Below are 25,846 nucleotides of genomic sequence, written 5' to 3'. Positions count from 1 at the left end.
ATGAATTTTTAGACTTGCTCCATTGTATAAATTAACCTCCCAAAAATATATCCATTTTATTTCAATATCCGTGCGTGGCAGAGCGTAAGAGCTCAGTGAAACTTGTGCAAGCGCAACACAGGTTTTTCAATAAAATATATTACGCTACTGAATATGCCTCCAAGGTTTAAATACAACAGAGTTAATTAAAATGGAAAGTACGCCCCGGGGACAACAGGCGATGACGTGATGGCGCGTTGTTTATCCGGCCGAGCTCTCGCGGAATAAGTGCACGTTTACCCATTAGAAATTATATATAATGGCGTTAAAATTATTGCGACATTAAATCCTAGTTGGGGTCGTGTCGTATTCACGTTTTTATGTCACTTTTATGAGACTGAGCGTTATCACCGCAATAGCCTCCGGGGCATTGGATTATTGAGGGCAAGGATGTTACTTCAATTGCTGGCCGAGCACGGGCAAATATAAGTAATGCTCAAGCGGATCTCAAAATTATACACGAGCAGGACGCAGTTATTCGCTAGAGTGAGACAGAGTAACAGGCGTAATATTATGTTTCCCGCTTTTGCAGAAGTAGTATCTAATATCTATAGTATCTGAGTATCTAATAGGTTTTAGGGCATTCGAGTTCCCGTGCGCGCACGAACTGGAAATCGTCAGATTGCGAAATTCTGATGAGGACGAAAATACCTACTTATCAGTGGAATCTCGAATTATTAAGGTTACAATTATTCTTATTATCTCGAGTCTTGAGCTTTCAACTCGCTTGTGTTTGATAAGTAATGGGAATACCGCAGACGATCAGTCATTGAGGACTGACCTCTACAAGTGTAGGTACTTAGTCTTCGATTACGCATAAATAATTACAAATATCAAGTTCAAACTTACACTTGTTCTTCTTAGTTGAGAATCTGCTCAAGAAGCGATTACAACAATACGTATAGGTAGAACCATTATCCCTGTTGAAGGACAATATAGGTGTATATTAATTAACGTTACACCACTACTAGGCGCCTGAGGGAAACGCAAAGGGAGCTGATAACGTTCAACTATTTCATGCTTGGCTAAAAGGGCTTATCCTGTTATGGGTCGCAAAGCTAAATGTGCTATTTTGGGTTAGGACAAGAGTATAAGGTAAGCAATAGAAATTTACGGGTCGCTTCTGTGGCAAATGAAGTTCAATTAAAGCGTTACCTTCAGTTCAGAGAAATCTACGTTCCATTATAAGAAACAAATCATGCAGACATGTTCAATTTTGGCTAAGATTAATCTTGAACGTTTGATGTTACAAATGATAAAAAACGACCATTTGTGTACAGTCTTCAAGATGAGATTATTTGTATATTTTTATAGGTAGTAGTTAACTTGTGTGTTTACGCTGCAGAAGCAGAGCTTTAAGTGAAGTGGAAATGACTGAGAAAAAATGTTCCACTTCACTTTTTTTTGCTAAAATAAAACCGCGTCTGAATAAAATCGTAATGTTACAAAACACGAGTTCATTCATTAATTACATAAATAACCAGGCACCAAATTTGATTTTGAACTTACCTAAAATGCAAATGTAGGAGTGGGTGAACACGAAATGGAATATTAAATAAGACTTCAGACGCATGATACGGCATCTACGCTCTCAATTAAATTATGTTATTGAATAAGTGTGCTGTGACATGTAAAGTCAATCTTAGACTCGCTGGCTACCGCGAATATGAAAATTGTAAGATTTGTAAGATCTTCGCTCTTGCGGTATTTGAGCGACAGAGATTTTTACCAGAATTTAATTGCAAGAGCTCTTTTGGCAACCGAACGTGTATCTCTCAATTACCTAACATAACCTATAATTAAAAAAAAATCGGAACCATTTTGTATGAATTTCGCCTGTTTGAGCTTCGGGAATGGTTTCCGACCTGCATATTAACCTACCAAGTTTACCTGTTATAATTATGGACTTGACTTCAGATTAGATTATCAAATAATCCGTTTACCGGGCCCCGTGCTCATACCGTGATTATTTTCTTATCACGGGTAAATCAGGAACTAAAGATACTGTAATATTGAGTTTCTGTGTTTGATAAGAAAAGTCTTTTCTGAAATTGGTTAGTTGGTCGTGGCGATGGGGGAAGCGGGTGCTTCCCCTATGTTTGCTTGGACGTCATGCACGAACTTTGTATACTGTTTTCCTGGGTCAATCGTGAATTAATTTGCTGACTTTAGAGACGTTTTTAAACGGATTTCACCGGTTGTGGTCACTGATAATTACAGTCCCAGTAAAATGAAAAACAGAGATTGAGGTAAACCGTGTTTTAACTACCTGTCGATAATCAATTAAATGTTGGGGGTTGCCTTCTAGCCGAGGAACGTAAGCTGTTAAGGAAGATTCTGGGACCCGTCAAAAGAGACGATCCGAAATAATGGTGAAATAGAGCAACTTTCTGATAGCCCAGCCGAATATAATAGTTGAGATCATAGCACATCGTCCCCGCTGGCTCGGCCACCTCGAAAGGATGGGTTAAGATCAGGCATTCAAAAGAGCATAGGTACTTGAGTCGACCAACTGGACGCCATCCTGTAGGTCATCTTAAATATCGATGGGCGGATAGAGTGGGACTAGACTTCCGTAAGCTCGGCGTCAGCGAAAGCTGGCGCATGATCCGCACAGAACCAGTAAAATTGCGTGTCCTTCTGTTTGAGGCCAAGACTCATTTTAGGTCATCACGCCAATCAAGTAAGTAGTCATTTAGTCATTTATTCAATATTGCATTGTCATGTACATAATAAGGTGTTACAATTTAAGAGGTCAGTTCATGACACCCTGTAAGGGCACACAATAGTAGGTACTTATATTTACAGTTATATAGGACTTTATACGATTCTATCAGGTTATATAACATAATCATTTAAAGTTACCAATTATTTAATAAAATAGCATCTACATAGTCACATAAATTAATTCAGGATTACAATGTCAATAAATAAATTGGAATATTAAATAGTTAATGGAATTATTTTGTCAAAATATAGTATAGTTTATTTTCCGGACGTCTCGGAGTACTCAAGTAATTCATTACAAATTTCTAATCACCCACATTACTCGTAATTTGTAATAATTATTGTCAGTCAGGCACGTAACACTTGCAATATTCGCGAACAGATCTGACATTAGATTCCTTGGCGACAATTTCTGAATCTTCAAGTCGACGATAAATTGAAACCATCTCCCTATTGTAAAGTTTGTCTGAGACCGTGGGCTAAATTAGTGCAAATGCTCACAAAGGCGTTGATAAATTTAATTTGAAGAGCGCAAATATCGTTGTCTCACGACGACCCCGGCCCTTAGTACGACTTATCGGCATTACAGTCCACCGGACTCCACGTCAAGCACATTTCGAATGCGATTACTAGATGTCCGCAGTCCTCAACTTATACCCGCTTCGTATTTATTAACAAGCTTTTATTAGGTCGACGTATGTAACTAACTATATAATGGAATCTTGCAAGTTAAATTTGATCCACTTCCCGGTTTCCGATTGAGCTGAAATTTTGCATACACATAATATGTAAGTCGGGTGACAATGCAATATTATGGTACCATCGAGCTGATCTGATGATGGAGACAGGAGGTGGCCATAGGAACTCTGTGATGAAACAACTCAACCTAATTGTGTTAGGGGTTTTTAGAATTGTCTCGATGAGTATTAGTTGTCTGACGTAAGAAAAGTACAGTCAGCGATAAAAGCTTGTACCAAAAATGAAATTTTTGCCAAAATATTATTTTATTATCCCAATAATAGCTCCGTTGTTAAACGTGAATGAATCACGGTGGCTTTTCTTATAGCTTTCTGTTACCATAGGTACCTATTTAATTTATTATTTACCGTGCAAAAGAACTTTATTAATGGTTTGATAATACATTAAGCTTCGGTAGCGGTTATTAAATGTTAGTACTGAATTAAATACACTACGAGAATGATTTCCGTGATGTCGGCGGCCGATCGTAAAATCCCCCAGATCATGAAATTCCTAAGCATAACTACCTAATATCATAAAAGCGCTGCCATTTCATGATCTGACTAGTGACCATCAGCTATATCGTTTAAACCTCATCGTTATATATTGGCCACCGACATATATAATAATACACTTTTTTAAATATCAATATGGCTACAAGGATGTTAAATTAAAAACAATATATGAAAATCCTAATCAAACGTCCTTCCTTCCCGGGTAGTCCGTAAGTACTTCTACTGACCTTCCGACCAGTTCGAAAAATGTCCTATAGCTGGTCAACCAAAAAAAAAGCCGCGAAATTCAAATTTTCTATCAGACGATATCCCTTCGCGCCTACAAATTTCAAATTTGCCGCCTTTTTCTACTGTCAAGATCTGGTTGACCAAGTATACCTATCCTATGAGATAAACAGCCGTATTCCGATTTGAATAATTCGATCTGGATCAGTCATGTATCTGGATCAGTTATGTTTGAGTAACGCCTGATTTTAAGACCGAACCGAAAAAGCGCCGTGTGGACGGCCGTTTCATATGTATGTACAATTGTACAGCGAAACAGCATACGAGAAAATATCGAATCGAATGGCCGCTGTGTGAACATAGCCTTACCCTTTCCTCTCGTCGACGTAACGACTAAACTTTAGTACTTAGTAAGTAGGTATGTTACTTGTTTATGGTGTTTTACCTTAGTGGAATACACGTATTTATTCTTAATTATAAAAATATTACTATTAAAGTCTATTTTGGCTCAACTTTTTACCAGGAACTGATCTTTCAGAGTGTTATATATTTAATTGAATTATTTAATGTGTGCATGAATGTCATGCTCGAAGTTACTAACCCACAGTTAAATCATGACAGCGTCAAAAGCTGCCGTTTACATCTGAGCGGGATTAGGCCGAATCCCTATCAATTTGCACACACGATCTTCTTAGCGCACAATAAAACCCTTTCATATGGAGATAATCCAGTTTGTAGCTTACTAATTCACAGAGACGTGGCGTACGACCCGTATCTCGGTTCTGACGTAAATATTTCACATTAAACCTGAATTTGCCAACCCAATTATAATTTTATGCACACTGTAGCTTGCGATATGAAAAATATGGAATATTTTGGCAATATTGTCTTTATTTTAATTAAGAGGAACTAGGACGGATGCGGTGAAGCGACAGTGTTGAAGTGCTGATCATGTTGCCTGCTGACCTATCATCGATAGAACATGCTAAATGAATACTCAGTTTCTGTGATTGTCAAGACAATAATAATTGTTATTGTCATCAATAAGTGAAGAACAATTACTTATTACTGTACCTACCAAGATACTAAAATTCTTATGAGTAATATAGTTACTTACTCACTCCATACACAGCTTTGGTATGTGAACACTGCTTATCCACAAGGATTAGCGTTTAAGATTTTTAGCTTGTAAGTAAGTACCTATCCGGAAGGCACTGCAAACTTAAACCCTAACTTTATTTTTTTAGTTCCCTCTCTTTTTCACGCATTAGGCAATATATATTTTTAAAGGTTATATGCAAAACCGTAGAATCAGAAGATCGTCGTACAAATTCTAAGCTTAAGATATAATAAATAGATAGAAGGAAATTTCATTATTTTCATAAGAATTTTCGATTCTTAATTATTTATCGGACTTCAGTGTAATAAAAATTAAACCACTATTCACTGCTTAGTACAATAATATATTTTAACCAAAACAACACAGCCGTAATTTTACACAGATGACGCCATATTGCCCGCGGAAGACAATCCATTCGTGGTGTTACAACTATTTAAACAAAGATCACATTTATTACCACTTTTAAACAGTTGTAAATTCTTTTCTTATTATTTAATTAGTTATGATATATGTTTATCTTACATAAGTTATTTATTAGGTTAATTAGTATCACAAAAACACAGGATATATTACACCGGATGCCGCAATGCAATACTGTGGTAAAAAGCTAATCAATGACCGTATTTTTTTTATTTAATATTAACAACTGGTATCAAAATAGAAATAGTTTGATGGCTAAAAGTGTTTTGCCAATAATAATGATATAAATTATCTTATATTTCTAACAATCGGCCATCCTGAATTTTTGCCTGACCCTAGGCAATAGAGATATACGCTATTTATTTTCTAAGAATTTGAGATTGGGATATTTATTGATAAAATTATAAATAATTTTAAATAATTAATTATAAGTAATTAAGAATATAATAATAAATAATAAAACATGACAATGATATGCTACTTATCACGGACTTCGTAGGTAAGAAAAATAATCGAAATCTTTGTCTTACAAAATACAATTAATTTACGTGTCCTACAATTACGAGGATGAGACAATACTGTGTATTCTATAAATTGTAAATACAGATGTCAATCACAATGAAAAAAAATATTAACGATGATCAACTCTGGCCAACGTGGGACTCGAACCCACATCCTTGGATTGCCGGTCCAATGCGTTACCAATTCCGCTGCCCAATTGCACTGTGTATTGTATACAATACAATATAAATACTCTTTATTACACACTTCAATAAAACAATACAGAAAGAAAACTGCAAAAGAAGTAGAGGTAAACAGCAGGCGGTCTTATCTCCAAAAAGCGATCTCTTCCAGACTACCTTTCGCAGAAATCGATAAACGTACATAATGTTAGTAGGATGAAATAAATCTATTACTAAATACACATAAAACAAACAATCTATCATACAACATGAAGATGATAAAGTATGGTATAAGTAGATAACAATTACGAACAGAAATTAACCACTTTACCGCACATGAAACCGTAAGTATAATATGTTAGTTATAATATTCAACTGTATTGACAGCTATTAAAGTTCAAATTTGAACAATTAAACATGCGTTAAAGCTTTATCTGTTAAGCGACAAACTTATTTTTACATTCTTTGATGTCATAAAAAACAAAAAAAAAAACAAAAACAAAGCAAGTTAGAAATCTTACTAAGTTACTTGTTACTTTTTCGGCCATCCTTAACAGATTGGATGTCCTCATTCAATTATATATCATTATTTATTGCTAACACAAACACATATTGACAATTATAATAAAAAAAATACATTTTGGTCTATGTATTATGACATTCAGTATTATTTTAACAAAATACTACTGGGATAACATAGTCTCTATTTTTTTTTAAATGGTAAAAAAAAATCCTTCACTGTTACACACTTATTCTTAAACACAAATTAGTCGCTAACTTGATGTGGGTAAACGTAACATAAGTAGAATCTAGTGACTTTTCATCTTGTCTCCAGTCATACACACTAGATTGTCCTTACAGTCTTTGGCAGTTATTTATTTATTAATTTAAAATTTAAATTAGACAAGCAACAAGGCTATATTACAAATACCTTACAGACTAACATACATAACATTTTATAAACTTAAAAGTTAACACTATTTCGGGGACAAAACAGCGTGGCTCCGTTGAATCGTCTGGTCTTGTGTCGGATCCGGCAGTTTTCCGCGGGACCTCCGAAACACGACACCTTTTGACCATAAATCGGCGCACTCGATTGTCCCCTGCAGCAGTTGCGGTACGCTCGCCACAAAAGAGTTGAAATTAGTGTAGTGGCCTAGTGGCGCGATCGAAGCTGGAACATCCTCGGCGCGTAGTACGTTGACCTCAGAAACAGAAATTAACAGTGTCAGACTCACACAGAATGTAACAGTGTCTCGAAGGTTGTTTTGTCACATAGTATACATACAGGATGTAATTTTAAAGGTTGTCATTTATCAATTACAGGTCATACAGATCGGACGTTACAGTATTCGATAAGTCGTGGCAAAGTACACACACAGGGTGTAAAACATGCGTATAGTTATCATTACGTATATCACGATACACACACAGGGTGTAAGAGCGTTTGGTAAGTGGTAGCAAAGTACACACACAGGGTATACTAACATTTGTACTGTTATCATTATATACCACAATAACCACACAGGCCGTAAGGGTGTTTGGTAAGTTGTAGCAAATTAAGTGTACAGACACAGGCTGTAAGGTGAGCTTGTTACGGCGTACCCGCACAGGGAGCATCCGTCTTATGCAAGTGGTGCTGCTTGTTACCGCGTTTTCACACAGGGAGCTATCAGGCTCAAGCAAGCTTACTTGGTGATCCCTGTTACCGCGTTCTCACACAGGGAGCTATCGGCCTCAGATAGGGTTCCGAGAAACAATAGTCACTTTTGATATATTTTTAATAAATTGGATACTATATTCTATATTGAATAAAATATATTTTATAGGAAAGAAAATTGCGCAAGCTTTTAACAAGTACTTTACAAATCAAACTTGGTAAATCCAAACAGGAAGGGGAAATGGGAGAATTCCCAGAACGATTAAAAATAGGTATCGTAAAACCGCTTTTAGAGAAAAGGTGACAAGATTTAGCCAGCTATAGATCTGTGACATTGCTTTCCATTTTTTTTTTTTAAATTACACAAAAGAAATTAATAACTCTTTTTATGGACATTTTGAAACAAATAACTTATTCACACATCAATATGGCAAGTATTGAGCCTTTGCGCGTAATTGTAACAAATGTTGAGAAACATATTATAGTGTAAGTGAACTTTGTTAAATGATTTTGACAATTAATGGTAACTGTGCACAGCATGCAGTCACAGTCCATAAATGAAAAATTGTTCACCTTACGGTGCAACATAGTGATACAATGATGATGTATATGGGGCCCGTATTTATGTATATATACCTGTTGGACAAATAAATGCTTTTGACTTACTGTTACCGCGGTCTCGCACAGGGAGCTATCGGCCTCAAGCAAGCTTATTTGGTGATCCCTGTTACCGCGTTCTCACACAGGAAGCTATCGGCCTCAGGCGATCTATCACACTTGTTACGGCGTACCCGCACAGGGAGCATCCGTCTCATGCAAGCGTAAGTGGTGCTGCTTGTTACCGCGTTCTCACACAGGGAGCTATCGGCCTCAAGCGAGCTTATTGGGTGACCCCTGTTACCGCGTTCTCACACAAGGAGCTATCGGCCTCAGAGGTCCTAACGCTTGTTACCGCGTACCCGCACAGGGGGTATCGGCCTCAAGCAAGCGTTTCAAATAGATCTTGTTACCGCGTACGCACGCTGGACGTAGCAGCCTCAGCCAAACTAAGCGCAGTGAAGTGGTGGTGAGTTATCTTCCAGCTGCTGCGCACATAGATTGGATGCAGCGGCCTCCAACCATGTCATCTTAGCACTCGGATGTATGCACTCAGTTCAACTAAGCGCAGTGAAGTGGTGGTGAGTTATCTTCCAGGTACCGCGTACACACACTGGATGCAGCGGCCTCCAACCATATTGTCTCAGCACTCAGACGTATGCACTCAATTCCGACATGTAAATCATTAAACATACTACACTTTACTTATGAAACATACACAAAGATATATTAATATATATCGGTTAGACTTTGGTAGGAATTGCGTTAGCAATAACTTAAATTAAAATGAAACACGTGTGCAGCAAACTCATGAATATGAATTTCATGTATACAAACTATTTTTACGAAACCATAATCTGAAATTGATTTTCAGAACCAGGCTCAAAATTAGAGGCTAGTCCTATCCAGAGTTAACATTATTATTATGTATTTTCGGATCGAGAACTCTAGAACCATTCCTCAGTCTAAAAAACATTATAAGTATAAAATTTATATTATAAATCCAATTTGGATCTAGGCACTAGTAGTAATGGAACAATTGCCAAATAGTCGTACTGTACAAATTGCCTGTTGTAGCTGCCGTGCAGGTCAGGATCTCGACGACTCAAATAAAAAGCTTTGATTTAAAGTAAACTCATGTAATCTTCCAAAGTACTGGTTTAAATAAATCTTTGTTGTTTGTTTGCATATCCCCACACAAATTCAGATATATTCGCTGTCAAAATTGTTGTAATTAGATTATTATTGAGTCTCAAAATTGTCCTACAAATGACCACGCCTTTTATATTTCCAGTTGTAACAATTTCTTTGACCATAATAATGCTAGTATAGTGCGCCTCTATTGGCACTATAAATTTGTGCTCAAATAGACATTACCATAGATATAATATAGGTACTTAAAGATAAAGTCTAAGCGAGCTGTCACTGTTACCACTTTTGTTTAGTGTACGATTAACAATGTGAATCTACCTTGCTGTAGCCATGTCGATAAAGTCATATCGATAAACTATCGACATTTCTTGCAATTTAATTTTACTTGAAAGGTTTAACGACAACTAAAATAAACAAAAAACACTTCTATTCTTTATGGAGGTTATCAGATCACGATTTTATCGTCGCGCCACATCAGGGAACAAAGGGAAAGTTTAAATTTTTAATTACAATGCACAAATACCTACTAAAATATGTGTTCCGCAATAATTGAATTATATTATGATATTATAATATATTCATTATCCATTAGCATTTCAATTATGTTTATTTTTAACGAAGATATTGAAGCTTCAATTAATCGCTATTTCGTTCCGCTGTGTAGCGTTTATCGATATATAACATGATTAAATTCGACTTTTCACATCCCTAAAAGAGCACACATACGTTTTTACGCACACATACACAACTTGACACCACCTAAAACGGTAACACCTCTTGATTTGAAGTCCATCTTGTCAACAGCATGGTTGTCCTTTTTTGACAAACGGCTTTTTTTTTAAAGAGCGAGGAGAGAGAAATGATACTAGTTGCTGCGCCGTCAAAGAGAACAGACAACGTTGGGGCCTTGGACATAACATTTTGTAATTTAGGTAATATCATGGTAACTAAATGAGCTCTGTTGACTGTTTGTGGAAATTGTCGAAACTTAAATTAGAAGATACAAATTATAGGTATAGAACAGCTCAGAGATAAAAGTACTATTCTAATTTATTAAAGTACAACTTTTATTTTAAAACATGTCATATGTATAGGTATTCGCTAATCATTTAAGCTTGATTATTACTGAAAATATATTTAATGCTTGTATTCAACATGGCGTTACTGCAATATACTTTCAACTGGAACTTTGTCTACTGACAAAAAGTAACTATAGCTGATAAAAACTATAGGTAAAAATATAAATCTGAATAATTATTTCAACAACCAAATCAATTTAAAGATGGTTATCAGTTATCACTTATCAGTAATACCCATAGATTTAAAAGTAAACATAATGAAAATCGTAAAACTGTATGCGACTGCTGACTCTATTTTTCTATGCACAATCATAATGCTAGGCCATAGGCTAGTCTAGTAAGTTTTTAAGTAGTCGACAGGATTTCAACATAATCAACACAGTGAAGACGAACTACCTTCTTGCTACTATATTTACAACTTATAGACTTCTAGTGATGGGTAGGACATAAATTTAAAATGAGTTTGTATAGGTACCTCATTATCTAAAATGTTTCTATGAAAGGTACTAGCATATTTTCAGCATCAACTCCAATGGTAACCAGAATTATTATATATCTGTATATATTTCTGTATTCCAAACTTCGCTTCTACATATATAGGTATATATAATATTTATAGGTATATGTATATACTGCGCATAAGGTCCACTCCACAGCAAGGGAACACTGTGTAACCATAAGCTTTTACAACTTTAAACATGACTGCCGACGGAAACAATGCACGTGAAGTACCCGCTGTCCGTAATGTATAAGTTCACCCATTTACTACGCGTGGTAAAACTTCAAACAATACTTACTAAACTAGCAGTCCGCGGTAAAATAGGTGACGCGATCTGTCTCAATCGCTTAACTATGATACTGTCCGCGGTTATCATTATGCAAGCAAAATTAAATGTATCAAAATTTGTAATTCGTACAACAATTTTGATCGAAAACGGATTACTGGATAAGAATAAATACCTACTTTGCGGATTTAAATCCGCCTTCTCGATGATTTTTTCTTGTACATTACAGATTAATGCAAAATAAGTAAATAAACTTAAAACATACCGAGTACAATGTCATGCGAAATTGTGAAAACTGCGATATCAAAATTATTTGACATTGTAATTTGAACTCTCCGGTCTCAGCAATAACGTTGCAATTTCAGCATCTAGCTATAACTCGGCTATACTCGGAAATAGTTCATAAAATTGAAACTATCAATACGTTGCAGTTTGATAATTAAATTATGCAAATCACTATGTACTTAACTTCAATTTGATCCACCATTTTTCATGAACACTTTGTTTACAAAAAAAAACGATTAGACCAAATTTAGACTTTATTTTGATATCAATAAGAACCTCGACCAACGTCTTCCGAAATAAACAAGAGAAACATACAAATCTTAACAAGTATGTTTTAGATAATGAAATAAAATAGTATCTTTAATCAGCATATTCATTCAAAACAAATGTCAACCATTGGAAGAAGGGAAAAAGGTTGGTCGTTTTCGGTTGCACTAGCCGACATCCAGCCGGTTCATAGAAATGTAAACATAAACAATGCAATTGGCACTTACCGGTCAAAACACGGTTAAATCGCAAATACTTCACCTTTATATTGGACGTAGATGTTCCGTGACACTTCTGAGATAATAAAAATTAAACCACTATTCACTGCTTAGTACAATAATATATTTTAACCAAAACAACACAGCCGTAATTTTACACAGATGACGCCATATTGCCCGCGGAAGACAATCCATTCGTGGTGTTACAACTATTTAAACAAAGATCACATTTATTACCACTTTTAAACAGTTGTAAATTCTTTTCTTATTATTTAATTAGTTATGATATATGTTTATCTTACATAAGTTATTTATTAGGTTAATTAGTATCACAAAAACACAGGATATATTACACCGGATGCCGCAATGCAATACTGTGGTAAAAAGCTAATCAATGACCGTATTTTTTTTATTTAATATTAACAACTGGTATCAAAATAGAAATAGTTTGATGGCTAAAAGTGTTTTGCCAATAATAATGATATAAATTATCTTATATTTCTAACAAGTGTTACCTATTAATTAATATAAATACTTAAATAAAAACATGACAATCTGAATTTCATAGGTATACTTATAACAAACTTGAATCTGCAACTATTTAGGTATGTAATAGTCAAAGGTAATTTTCAGGTTAATGATATGTGTTTGTTAATTTCCGTTTTATTTTAAAATATTATGGTCCGTCATTTTGATATTTGTGTTTATTAAAATGCGATACAATTCATAAATTTTCAAAATGAACCTGTATAGTAGGTACAAGTAGGTACCAGACAGTAACACGGAATATGCGAAATGCCCACTAGTCCAAATCAGGTACCTAGTTATCTTGTGTGGTAGGTAATTTTTTGTATAGGTACCACATTGGTGTCAAACAAAACCTTTTTCATTTGTATGTTAATATTAACTTAACAATTTTAAATAATCGGCTGTGCATAATATAAGTAGGTACCTATGTATTAGTACAATAAGTACTACTTATTAGGTACGTATTGTTACACATACTCGTACTAAGTAACTAAATCTACTAGCTAGAAACTAATAGACGCATTAGGTACATTGCTTAGTTATGGTGGTGTCTCAATTCTATTTGCTGCCCAAGATTATTGACCTAATTCAAGCATTAACATATTCAAATGTACTATCACATATACAAATGTTCATTCAGACAGTACGATATTACTGCAAATATGTGTTCGAAATTGCAAAAGGTCATATCTAATATAATGTTGCCATCTAATACTGTTAGGAATACAACTTTGGGAGGTACTATTTGGCCTACCAAATACCTATACTATTCAGGTAAGTACTATTCAATTTCAGTAGCGGAATTAAACAGTAAAACCCATGAAAGCTTCAGTTTGCTACAAGTATGAATAACGCGCGGAACTCATTCGTATTGTATACACTGAAAGCTGCAATGCGTCTCAAATTCCGTCTCGAGTGACTTCGCATGCACCGGTATGGTTTACGGTCAAGAGGGCACGACACGTATCGCCGCGGTCCTAACGTATGCCATCAATTTTAGATGACCCGACCTGTATGTAGGACGTGGCTCACATCGCAATCAAGCGAGCTGTTCATTTGCTTGTGCGTTGTCTAATACAACATGCATTAGTTTGCTTGCAGCAAAGCACGAGCTTGACTAAATGCGTATTAATAATAGCTGAATAACGATAGCTTGACGCTAGTATGTACCTGCATATACGAATGTTGTTAGCTACGGGACCATAATATTATTGTTGAATTTACCTATATTTCGAAATTGCTTTTATACTTTTTTTATTTCGGCATACATAAGTATTAAGTACCTATGTATTTCAGAGAAATCATCTCGGAGCTTTAGTTAGTAGGTATATAAAGCGTTATAATAGGTAGGTATTCAGGAGCATAAAAATATTTCATAAAATATCAGGTTTATTTTGCTAGTGTCTACCTATTTATCGTGAAACGAAATATTTAATCCTTATTCATATTTAAAGCAGAGGTAGGTAAACTGATTTATTAATATCGATTAACGTACTGGAAATTCATTACTCTTTGTGGAGCTCTCTCACTACAATTTTATTATATATTTTTTGTTGATACACTAGATTCTACAAGGATAAAAAAAGTGATTAATCCCAATTTTTTTCACATTTCACGTTAATTGGTTTTACTTCAATATGACTGCAAGGTCGCCGGTACATTGAAAATTAATGTAGGTCATAATATATATTTATTATATAAGGCACACTCCTATATCATAAAAAATAGAAATCAACCGTGCGTGTTCATACGAAAACCTGTGGATACATACGAATACAACAGCTGGTCCAGAATCAACAAAGAAATACGGGTTTCAAATACTTTTGTATCTTATTATGAGGTACGTGATACAAATAAGCTGTTTATAGGTACAAAGTACAACTCATATATAGGTACAAAGGTAATTGACAGTTCTCAACTAGGGAACTACCTACCTATCACAGCCGTCATCAGCTACCTTGGCCTTCCGAAGTTGCGTTTTCCGCTTGATGACTATCAGCATCAGCCAATACCTATAAACCAGTCCAATAATATATTTTACCGTACATATGGTCCTATCTTCCCGCACTTGTGCGTAAAATAGCACTTTTCGTGCGATGTCAAAAGTTTAAAAGGCCATATGTACTGTAAAACGTTGTACGATACACGTGCGAATAGGTAATTCGCAACTCGTGTCGATTTAAAACACTCCCTTCGGTCGTATTTTAATTTATCGCCACTCGTCTCGAATTTCCTCTTTTCCGCACTTGTATCGTAAATAACTATTTAAATTTACCTACACATTTTTCCTCCTTTTAATACCTAATATATTATCAGTTTGGTTACAACTTATTAAAGCGCAATATGTTTGTTGAATAAATTTATTGAAGAAAATAATTTAAATAAAAAATAAAATAAAAAACTACCTACCTTATTTATAATAACAAAAGAGACCACTCCATTTAACCAAATGGATCAATAAAAATCTATAATTTGTACACTATTTACGATTTTTTCTGCAATCAACAAAATGGTGCACGGACATACATGTAAATCTATCCCTATTCAGGTTAACCCCTTAATGGCGGCCCATAGAGAAAATGTTCGATACGCAAAGCTGAGCGCAAGTGTGCACGCTGGAGGGTGATTCTGTTTTAACAATTTGATATGGTTTTGACACGACTTTGAGTTGTGTGTATCACTATCCGGTACCTTTCCGGCCATATTTTACTACCCGGCCTAGCCAAGGTTACAATCGCTATCGCTTCGACAACGAAACGCCTTGTCTCTCTCTTTCTTTTTGTCGCGTTTCGATCGCTACGAAGCGTAAGCAATTGGCATATTGGCTACGCGGCCAGACGCGCGTGCGAGCGAAATTCCATACGAGACGACTTCTGATTGCATTACGGCATCGATAGTATCAAAAATGGATGAAAACCAAATCAATTTTTTAAAATAGAAGTGGCTTCTAGTGATGCAAGTGTTGTTGGCTAAATTCGTTCAAATATGGATACGGAGATTCTGGCTTCCGACGATGTAGTCTATTGCACTCTTCAATATCGACGCGCCAACTCGAGAATAAGGCGCAAATAAGTTCCTTCAGCCATTTTGTGATTTGTGCTTCTCGAAATAAAATATGTAGTGTGCGTTGTTCATGTATTTATTTTTCACAATAGGGTATTTGACTGTATTTAAAGTAAATTATTTTACACCATGCATGAAATAAATCACCAAAAGATTAATAGAGAGACGTAGACAGAAGTTATTTTTAGAAACAATCTCTAAAACTATAAAGAGTAGGAGCCCGATTCGGATTTTGTAATAGATATCTATTAGACATCGCCAAGATACGATAACGATATGTTTAAGATCTAACCTATCAAATTTGACATTTCCGCGATTCTGGAGATACTTTTGAACGATTTCCACAAGATATTACTTAGAGATCTAATTCACATCTAATAGATATCTAACACGATCTATCGTAAAAGTGACATTGGTTGCCCGAATTGCGCTGCAAAAGAAGACTAGTTGAAATCTAAACTGTAACGTATCTAGAATGGATCTAGTACGTGTCGTCTCTTGTGAATATCTTGAAGTTCGAATACGGCAGTACGTAATTTGATTATGACGTCATATGCTAGTGTTTCATATAAATTCCATAGTAGCAATAGCAAAATCGTACAATTCGAAAAAAGAAACTGATTTGACTAGTAGTCAAATACCCTATTAACACAATTCCACAAATGATTCAGATAAACACTATGCCACAAACATCTGCTATGTATACGTATAATGTATTGGGCATAGTAAAAAATAATTATGAATTAGTAATATATGTTCTCTCTTATTATTAAGGCAAAAAAAATGTTTTATAATTTTCTAATTTTATGATAGGTAATAATGTATGTAGGTAGGTCTACACAAGTGATGATTTGTAAGTGGTTGAATGAGTTTATCGCAGCAATAAGCCCAAGTATAAACTAACTGTAACTTCCGAAAACTTGATTCGTCCTAACTCCCAAGTTGCGACTTATACCGAGTTAAGCTAGTTTCTCCCAAACACCATATTAAACACTTCATTGTGACTGAATTTCGCTATGAGATACTCGATTATTTCTGAATACGACGACGTTAATTGTCACCTATGATATTTTCTTCCAGAATAGTAGAATGTATTAAATAAAAATTCTAAATTCTCTAAAAGCGCAAGAGGAACAAAATGGTAAAAACAAATATAAACTACTTGTTTAATGTGAAAAATGTAAGCACTTATAACAATAAAACAGACTGAAGCTCGCTTTCCTCGTGAAACTTCGCTTGAAGTATACTAATTATGAGGTCTATTTACTCGCGATTGTGATTTTTTGTATTAATTAAGCTTTTTTGCTTTGTTAATTATCCTCGGGAACATTAGCCGAGGAACGCGCTTGACCTCAAAATTGTTAGAGATATTGTTTGTTTATTCTCAAGAGGGTGTGTTGGGGAACAATGAGAACTTTTTGTAAACAAACGGCAATGGTAGCAGGTAATGAATATGCTGGAACAAAGCACCGAATACGGCCCCTCATTAGCTATTCACTCGTTGTGCCTGCCTTAAAAATCATTTATAAAAGTGTTGATGAATGTTGGCCCTCTTCATTTCATCTGTCTACTTTTAACACTGCAAAATTGTTATACACGTTTCTGTATCATATTTACGTAAATGAATCAACGTTTTTAAATTAAAACATCAATTTAAATTGTAAGTCGCACAGTGGCTTATCGGTAGAAAGCAACAATAAAATCCTTAACGATCATATTACTTATTGGAAAACCATTGCCGTTGAAGCCTTACAGACATTTTAAAATAATATGCAATGTCGTAATTAATCTCATTGATTTACTTTGTTTGTCTGTTTCTGATGAAATTGGTAATACTATTTAATAGCAATAATAAAATTAAATTGAAGTATGCTGCCTACTGGCGATAAGGACACCATTAATTTTTATGAATAGCACTTTTGTGAAAATAGATCACAGATTCAGTTTTCTTATTTTCTTAAAACAAACTTAAATACGCCGATGTAAGGTATTTGTAAAAACGGTGAAATCAGCTTTCTCAAATTTAAAGAAATGTCTATTCTACGAATTTTTAATTAATTTTCTCGGTAAGTATTCAGTGCTTAACATATTTTTTAGGTAATTTCATGGATAAAAACGGAAAAAAAGCTTTACTACGAGTACAACAATTGATGTAGGTACCTATGATTGTGCTTACCTATACTTAATATTAAGCAATAAATATTTTCTTTATTCGGGCAATAAATGTTCTCGCAGGAAACGAATTGTTAAACTCATTTACCGACAGATGAAAATTCATATACCTATTGCCGTATCATTCCTAAAACAGACATCTTAACCGCCGAAATTTCACGAGGAGTGCGGCCCTATTTACATTCTGCACATCTAGAATTCTGACAGTAATTTCAGACTGAGCTTAATAAATCAACATCCAAAATTTGTGTGAACTAAGCATAACAGCATAAGTTAGTTGGCGATAAGTAAGCGTCTGGGGCGATTAAGGGAGTTGTGATGCGACCTCGTGAGACCAAACTTGAACCGCACCATGCTTAGTGAGTTGCGATTCTCGCTCTTTGTAGCTATTCACCTACACTTCATGACGATTAAAGAGTACTTGTTTATTAACATTTTATAACTGACTATAATCGTAGAGAAGAACACAATATGCAGAGATTAAATTCTGTTTTGCGTGTTTTTGCTGATTTATTATGTATTTTTTTACAGTCACTTGATGAGCTGAACTTACGTATTTAGTAGTTTTTCTTTCACTTAACATTTTTGTTGGCATAGTAATGATAAAATATTGTATCGTTGACAGAATACCTCTAAACCATAATTAAATTGACGTGTACAATGTTTAAGTACTTACCTAATAAAACGCACACAACAATACGCGTATAACAATGGAGTTTAATTTCTTATCATTGTCATTAACTTTGAGGACCGCCTCTGTAAAAAGTCCTAATAAGCCTTGTTTTTATTCAAAGTGCGAAATTAATTAAAATAAAGGTATCATTTAAACAAAAAATAATTATGTTTAAATGGAGCTGAACAGAATTCGTTAAAAATTATTCGAACTCAATTTTAACTTCTTTATTAAGTTACAGAGTTTGTAGAATACAAATCTATTGTGTCTACTTTGAGATTCAACTTGCAATAGATGTTCAAACTTATAAGATAAATTGCTGGATTGCAGTAGATTGCTTCTCAGATTTTGTTACTGCCTTATTTTGAGGCAGTAAAGTTCAAAATAGTTAACTTCCGAGTTCGAAAGTAGATCAGTGGACGTCGTGTTATCACACGATGCGATTTACCAATGAACATTACAGAGACACTGGATGTTTATTGTTAAAAAAACAACAAAACCAGTAATCTGCTTCAATGAAATGAAAATTGTTTTGTATTGAACCCGTATCCGACTCAGTCTCTCGATTTAGATTGTAAAACTACATCCTAACAGAAAACGTGTTCGTATACAGGGTGCTTCCTGTAACAGGAGCAATAAATTAAACTGTAGGCTGTACTCCTCAAACTGACCAACATTTTTTCAGCAACTTTTGAAAATAACTCATGTTTTGATTTTTATTACACTTTTAAGTTTATTCTAAGACGCAATGTATTGCAAATTTTGTTACGTTTAAAGCGTGACAAGCAACGTCAAACACACTGATGTCAGCGTACATTGAAGGCAATATTTATTTTGTATGAAAAAGAGGAAGTCTAAAGGATTCATAATTTTTAAAAGTTGCTGAACAATTGTTGGTCAGTTTGAGGAGTACAGCCTACAGTTTAATTTATTGCTCCTGTTACAGGAAGCACCCTGTATATCAATTGATTACTTTATATCTTAACTGGAGTAAGTACTTATGCAGAAGCTCAAACTCTTGGTCATAAAACGGGAGGGTTAGCGGATACCAGCAAAAGGTCGTGTGTATAACCTCCTTACCTATGCAAATGTAACGATAACATGCCTTTAGGGTCAATAAACTGTTACCTACTCACTTTTATGACACGATAAGTCGCATTCACCGTCTGACGTCTTTCCCCATATGGCTTTTTAGGTCACGTAGTAATTTTCTGTGTTAATGTTTTTCTTGTTTGTTTCAGATTGTTGGTACATCGTAACAAAGAAATCATCTGCGAGGTATGTGCGAGTGATATACTATAGCTATTTTCCATACGGGGTTTTTTATGACGTGGTGAATGGTTTGTTAGTTAAATCGAACTTGTCACAAATCTTAAAAATATAATTCGTGAATAAAATGATATTAATTACTGCCGTATTCGAACTTCAAGATATTCACAAGAGACGCCACTTACTAGATCCATTCTAGATACATTATAGTTTAGATTTCAACTAATTCTCTTTTGCAGCGCGATTCGGACAACAAATGTCACTTTTACGCTAGATAGAGTTAGATACCTATTAGATGTGAATTGGATCTCTAAGCCATATCTTGTGGAAATCGTTCAAGAGTATCTCCAGCATCGCGCAAATGTCAAATTTGACAGGTTAGATCTTAAATATATCGTTATCGTATCTTGGTGATGTCTAAAAGATATCTAACAGATGTCTATTTCAAAATCCGAATCGGGCCCTAAGAGTGGATTTGGGGAATGTTTTCAGAAGCTGATGTCTTAAATAGGAACAATCCGTTGCGAGGAAAGTATGTCAGAGATTTAATTGTATCCATTACCACCAAGAACGCCCTTTTCTGAACAAAGTAACAGAAGTGACCCCTTGTTTCTTACTGAGGTCTTTAACCTTTATTATTAGGAGAGCGAAGGAGTCCGCAGGCATGGGGTCTCAATTCGACGAACACGCTTAATATTAATTGATGAGTCCACGTATATCGGCCAAATTCCTGAGATACTTTTACTATTTTGAGTCTATTAAGGTAAGGCCTGAGTGGACGCTCGAGTTGGGCGTGCAGCGGGGCGGGGCGTGCGGCGTGCATGTTAAACAAATGCAAACGTATAGTAGCGGCCTTAGTGCACGCTGCTCAAATCCCTTGGGAGCTCGACGCCACGCTGCACGCCCCGCCGAACGCTCCGCTTCGAGCGTCCACTCAGGCCTTACACTTAGAGAACAATTTGAACTACTATAAAATAATTTGAAGAACGATCTACCGTTAGTTGTAAGAATCGATTAAACGACGAATAAGGAAGTTACGCTTAACTATATTAGATGATTAATAGTATATTTTTTACATTACCTAGCAACCTAAACATGTATATAGGTATACCTGTTGATGTACAACAATGAAAACTTATCATGATTATACGTTCGCTACAACAATATAGGGGTTATGTCAATGCATCTGATTATGAGATTAGTATTGACAAGACCATTATTAACGCATGATTATTAATTATAGATTCTAATACTTCCTGATGTGCGGTCGAAATTATAAAGTCATGGATCATTCTACGGGTATGTTATCATATCAATTAATCTCATAAACGTTACAAGTACTCGTAGTGCAAAAAGTTTAGAGTTTTAACTATTTGTACTTTTGTACTCTGCTTAAGTCTATGAGTTGATTAAATAATAATATGTATGTTCAAATTCATTAGGTTCCTTGTGTATATGAACACAATACCTACATTTATCATATTTTCAACATTTCACCACAGCTAGAGCATTAATGACTCGCAAGTACAGAAACATGTTCTCCTACAAAATACCAAAACCGTACAAGCGCACGACAGACAGGGTCCGACGAGGGTCTGAAGGTTTTTGCAGATATGATATGGACCCTTTGTATGTTAACAACTTTAATATCTTGAGTGATACTGATAGTGAAATCATTTTAATATGAATTATACCCAAGACTTTATTAATGTAATAGGTACATAAATAGATATAGACATCCCTTCTTTTATCAAAGAGTAGTATACTAAATAATGGTTTTCAAATGAAAATGAGTTTCCGTAAATATTTGTTCTAGTGTCCACAAAGCTATTACAAATAGAATTACAATAAATATAAACATAAATAAGCTTTCATGGTTTTAACAATGTTAACCTTTTGGACGCCAATGATCTATATATCCGTACCGTAGGTTCAACGCCAAAGACCGATTAATCGGTCACAGACCACAGAGCAACATAGACCTACGTGCATATGCATATGCATAAAGCTTAATTTCAGTTTTGACACTTCGGTGACGCGGCGTCAGCGTGACAGCTTTTGTGTTTGACACGGCGTCGAAAAGGTTAAATTAGTACCTACTTTTCGCAACATGAATGCAAAATACAGGGAGGCAGTGAATTAGAAATCACGATTTAGTATTATAATGGTAGCTGAAAATATACGAATAACTCTACGAGTACATAATTACCATAGGTATTTATTGAGTCTTAATTATACTCCAGCCAAACTTTATGAACAAACTAAAGTTTAACTTAATATTTCTGACTGACCAAAAGGACTAAATAACTTGATTCGTATTCAAACGTCTTGTAAAACTGGAATGAAACGAAAATTCGCGGTCGATGAACGTCTGAGCAAGCCACCCTCGATACTGCTGACCCAAAGGGCTTGACATTTAGGCCCCCCAGCCTTTAAAGGCATAAGCTGAGCACTCTTCAAATCTTCGCAGATTTTTTTCCATACACCCCTTAAAGTTGATAGAAAAAACGATTTGGCACATGCATTTAAAAATTGAACGAATGAAGAAAAATACTTATTTAAATAATAGTATTTTATACAATCGTGATATAATGGAGAGCTTTTCAGTCGAGTACCGTGTTTAGGCAACGAAGCTTGCTGAGTTGCCTAAGTAAGCTACGAGATTGAAAAGCTTGATTATATCACTATTGTATACAATACTTTTTCTACGAGTCAACAAAAAAAATACTTAAAAACTAGTAGAAGAATCATATGTAAAAAAAAACAAAAGTATACAAAAGTATACAGCTAAGATGCGCGAGCAGCCGCGATACCTTCATACTCGTACGCGACCCGGCCCTCGCGCCCCGCGCCCCCGGCCGGTTGGTCAACGACACCTCGTAACTCATGAGGCCCTGGTACTTGCTCCGCGCTTTCGATTGGTCAATCTCATTATAGTTGACTAAACTGTATCGAAATGAATATTATAGTTGAGTTGGGGTTCCATAGTGGAAAAAGTATGCGATTTCACTTTGGTATACGAAGTCTTAATTCAAGCATTGCAGTCGACGTGTAGAAAAAGATTAGTTATTTTATTTTTTTAAATAATGCTGTAAATACCATTTAAATGCATCAGATATCTTAAAACAAGGTGGGATACTGCACAAACGAGCGAAGAGAGAAATAAGTAGAAAAAGGTTTACTAAGTAAGACAGTGCGGCTCACAATAATAATGCCGTACAACACAATGGAACACCTTTTATTTGTATTTGCTACAGTCAGCAGTAGGAAAATTTACGGTTGTATGATTTATTAAGTTTTCGCTCACTCAGAAACGAGAAAGGATAATTTCGATTTGTTATATTATTTCACATTTTAATACGGGAGTTATTTGTAAATAATGATTATGATTATGATCAATTCCACCCCCCTTTGCACTCTCTTCAGGGATGCTTTCCGACATAAAAACTATCCTATGTCCTTCCCCGGGACTCAACTATCTCTTTGCCAAATTTTAACTAAATCGGTTCAGCGGTTTAAGCGTGAAGAGGTAACAGACAGACAGACAGACGCACTTTCGCATTTATAATATTATATTAGTATGGATATGGATTTAGCTTCTGCCTGCAACGTTTGTGTGTAATGATGACGATTACAATAAATTATATGTATGTATGTATGTCACTTTATTGCACATAAACAGGTTTACATAAAACGGACAAAAACAAAACAAAAATAAGAATGTTATGTACAAAGGCGAACTTATATCTTATCTTATATTATTAATAAAAACTATACTATGTCCTTCCTTGGGCTTCAAACTATCTTCATACGAATTATCTTCTAAATTAGTTCAGCGGTTTAATCGTGAAGAGGTAACAGACGGACATACAAAGTTACATTCGCATTTATAATATCAGTAAGCATAGTAGGGATTATATAATTAAATAATATCAGTAAATTAATAGGTGCTACGGGTATTCAGAAGTATCGCTTTTTAACAAGACAATCGAAACGTAGGGTTAAACATACGTATTTATATGTAAATTTAATTCCAGTTGCTTTAACTTTAATGCTCCCGTCTTCTTAATGGCATGCACTGTTACGACCACAGCGTTAAGAGTAATTTAACTGCCGTTTATACGTTGCCTTCTTATTAAGCTTTAGTTAAAGTTTTATTCCCCCGTTAACTGGGCGTGCATTATACTATCCATAAAATATTTCACTTAGAACGCAAAACTGTAATTAGCCATATGAATGATTATTTATTATCTCTGCAATGAGAAATGTTTTATTTTGCACCAGATTACACACAACAGAACATTTCTTGTAGGACACTTGAGTGTAATCTAGCTTTAAGTGCGCCCTTGATGTCAAACGATGCGTAGCTCTAGGAGAGCCATTGTATCTAGTGTATGGACACGATGCCCGTGTACGTACATACAAGCACACATTTTAATGGGCTGGCGTGACGTTGAATTGCCTTGTGAACAAACATTGACACGCGCGCGCTGTTCTGTATAGTTTTACATTTAATTAACTTGTTATATGCCAGGAAAATTGGGAGTTTTCCTTGAAATTTACGTAATTAATCGCGCTCGATTATTCGTGCGTAATAATATGCGCTGAAGTGGAGCAAAGTTGGCTATTAGCGCCACTTAGTGCGGATTGCATCAGCAATATTATATCCGGTCCGGTTAACGTCAAATACGGTTGGCAGCGGTCATTACTCGTATAATACTGTCAAACTTTTCTTGCAAACATTAAACATAAAACATACTAATTTAACTGCAAACCAGAAGAGTATAACTTCATTTTTAGAGTTTTTAAATTATAACCCGCATAGCATCCGATATTATAAAATATTTACAGTGCAATACAAAATGCCTACACAACTACCTTGTACTGTAGGTGTACGAGTTTTAAAAATAGGTACGCTTGTACCATGCAGTAATGAATGACAACTATGTTGGTTTTATTATACCTGTAAATTAAAGCGTTTGCAATAAAGTCACTGCTAAGAGCATTCATGAAATAATGAGTACCTACTTACTACTTGTGCAACAAAGCAGCGGCTCAAGTATTAATAAACCTTTGTAACAATGCCAGTAACTTGACTCGTGCTCGAGCTTGAATTTACTATTACTATTTATATTTCATAAATCGCATTGATTACTTAAATATTAACATTTAATTAATTGTTTACACCTTCGTGTAATTTCATTTTACGAACATTACAGGGACAAACCTTCCAATATTGCGAATAACGCTTGAGTGAAGTCTTTTAATTAAGCCGGATTGTAAGCGTTCACGTCTATGTGGGCGTGCGGAGCACCCCATCAATTTCTGCTTGACTTCTGATTGTTTGAGGCAACCTCGTTAGCGTACGACGGACGGCGGACCGACCCTCCGACTGTCGAGATAATCCTAGCCCTGCTTTCTTTATCATATCATAAACCTGTGCGTACGAAAGGTGAGACCGACCCTGATTGCATTTGCAGCGACGGCGGTAAACTTCTTCTTTTATGTAGGCTTTTTCTTACATTAAGTATACGACGTGCTAGCTTACCCGTAATTATTAACAATGTAACAGAATGAAACAAAAGCCTGTTAAGCGACACGATTTGGTCTTTACTAGCCGGTTTTAATTAA

The 25,846-nt window shown here is 35.3% G+C and overlaps 1 long non-coding RNA gene and 1 other non-coding gene across 2 annotated transcripts in view; one reads left to right on the top strand and one right to left on the bottom strand.

The window, feature by feature from the left end:
* The window catches only part of LOC134649675 (uncharacterized), a 198,634-nt gene that overhangs the window by 53,850 nt on the left and 118,938 nt on the right, over window positions 1–25,846 (top strand). Inside the window, exon 2 of the long non-coding RNA XR_010096977.1 lies at window positions 20,188–20,224. This is a non-coding gene — a long non-coding RNA (uncharacterized LOC134649675). The remainder of the gene's footprint in view (window positions 1–20,187; window positions 20,225–25,846) is intronic.
* Window positions 6,433–6,499, bottom strand: Trnaa-ggc (transfer RNA alanine (anticodon GGC)). Its single transcript has one exon. It is a non-coding gene; the product is annotated as a tRNA-Ala (tRNA).

This window comes from Cydia amplana, chromosome 7, assembly GCF_948474715.1.
Source record: "Cydia amplana chromosome 7, ilCydAmpl1.1, whole genome shotgun sequence".
NCBI classification, from domain to species: Eukaryota; Metazoa; Arthropoda; class Insecta; order Lepidoptera; family Tortricidae; genus Cydia; species Cydia amplana.
The sequence above is the reverse complement of the archived record's forward strand: the minus strand, read 5'-3'. Positions and strand labels throughout refer to the sequence as shown.